Source organism: Bubalus kerabau, chromosome 1, assembly GCF_029407905.1.
Source record: "Bubalus kerabau isolate K-KA32 ecotype Philippines breed swamp buffalo chromosome 1, PCC_UOA_SB_1v2, whole genome shotgun sequence".
NCBI classification, from domain to species: Eukaryota; Metazoa; Chordata; class Mammalia; order Artiodactyla; family Bovidae; genus Bubalus; species Bubalus kerabau.
The window spans coordinates 103,131,691-103,132,932 of NC_073624.1; the positions used below are offsets into that span (position 1 = coordinate 103,131,691).

The 1,242-nt window shown below is 44.5% G+C and overlaps 1 pseudogene; it reads left to right on the top strand.

The window, feature by feature from the left end:
* The first annotated feature begins 219 nt into the window (after positions 1-219).
* On the top strand, positions 220-1,000 carry LOC129641766 (40S ribosomal protein S6-like; annotated as a pseudogene).
* The last annotated feature ends 242 nt before the right edge of the window (positions 1,001-1,242 follow it).

The following is a 1,242-nucleotide window of genomic DNA, read 5'->3' on the forward strand; positions in this document are numbered from 1 at the left end:
GAGAATATGCATGTTCATGGTTTACAGTGAAGGGAACACACAGGGGGACCCACCTTTCTGCATTCTGGGTCAGGACCCTAGAAGGGGAGCTATAGGGAAAGGCAGTCATGAATGACGAGAAGACATCTTAGAAATGATGTGTTTTTTGCTCCACACATGCCTATAAAAATCCAGTATGGTCTTTTTCATGGTGCCTCGGAGGCTGTCGGCCGCTTCAGAATGAAGCTGAACATCTCCTTCCCGGTCACTGGCTGCCAGAAGCTTAATGAAGTGGACGATGAACGAAAACTTTGTACTTTCTGCGAGAAGCGTGTAGCCACAGATATTGCTGCTGACTCTCTGGGTGAAGAATGGAAGGGTTATGTGGTCCGAATCAGTGGCGGGAACGATAAGCAGGGTTTCCCCATGAAGCAGGGTGTCTTGACCCATGGCTGAGTTCGCCTGCTACTGAGTAAGGGGCATTCCTGTTACAGACCAAGGAGGACTGGAGAGAGAAAGCGCAAATCTGTATGGGGTTGCATTGTGGATGCCAATCTGAGTGTTCTCAATTTGGTCATCGTGAAAAAAGGGGAGAAGGATATTCCTGGACTCACTGATACTACAGTGCCCCATCGCCTGGGTCCCAAAAGAGCTAGCAGAAACAGCAAACTTTTCAATCTCTCTAAAGAAGATGATGTCCACCAATATGCTGTGCGAAAGCCCCTAAACAAAGACGGTGAGAAACTTAGGACTAAAGCACCCAAGATTCAGCATCTCCTGACTCCACGAGTTCTGCAGCACAAACGTCCGGCGTATTGCTCTGAAGAAACAGCGTACTAAGAAAAACAAAGAAGAGGTTGCAGAATATGCTAAACTTTTGGCCAAGAGAATGAAGGAAGCCAAAGAAAAATGGCAGGAACAGATTGCCAAGAGATGGAGGCTGTCCTCTCTGAGAGCTTCTACTTCTAAGTCTGAGCCCAGTCAAAAATGAGATGTTCTAAAAGTAACAAATAAATAAGATCAGACATCCAAAAAAAAAAAAAATAATAATCCAGTATGTCTCCATCTCATACCCAAATGAATTACTCTTCCAAGGCATGCTTCTCTGTGATACACATGGGTGGTGTCACCCAACTGAACTCTGAAGTGGGAAATTTGAACCCAAAAGCACAAGTTATCATTTATGAACACATCGATCCCATTCTAAAACCTGTCATTTTACAGCAAGAATTAAAACAGTATCTCCAACATGGATTCATAACT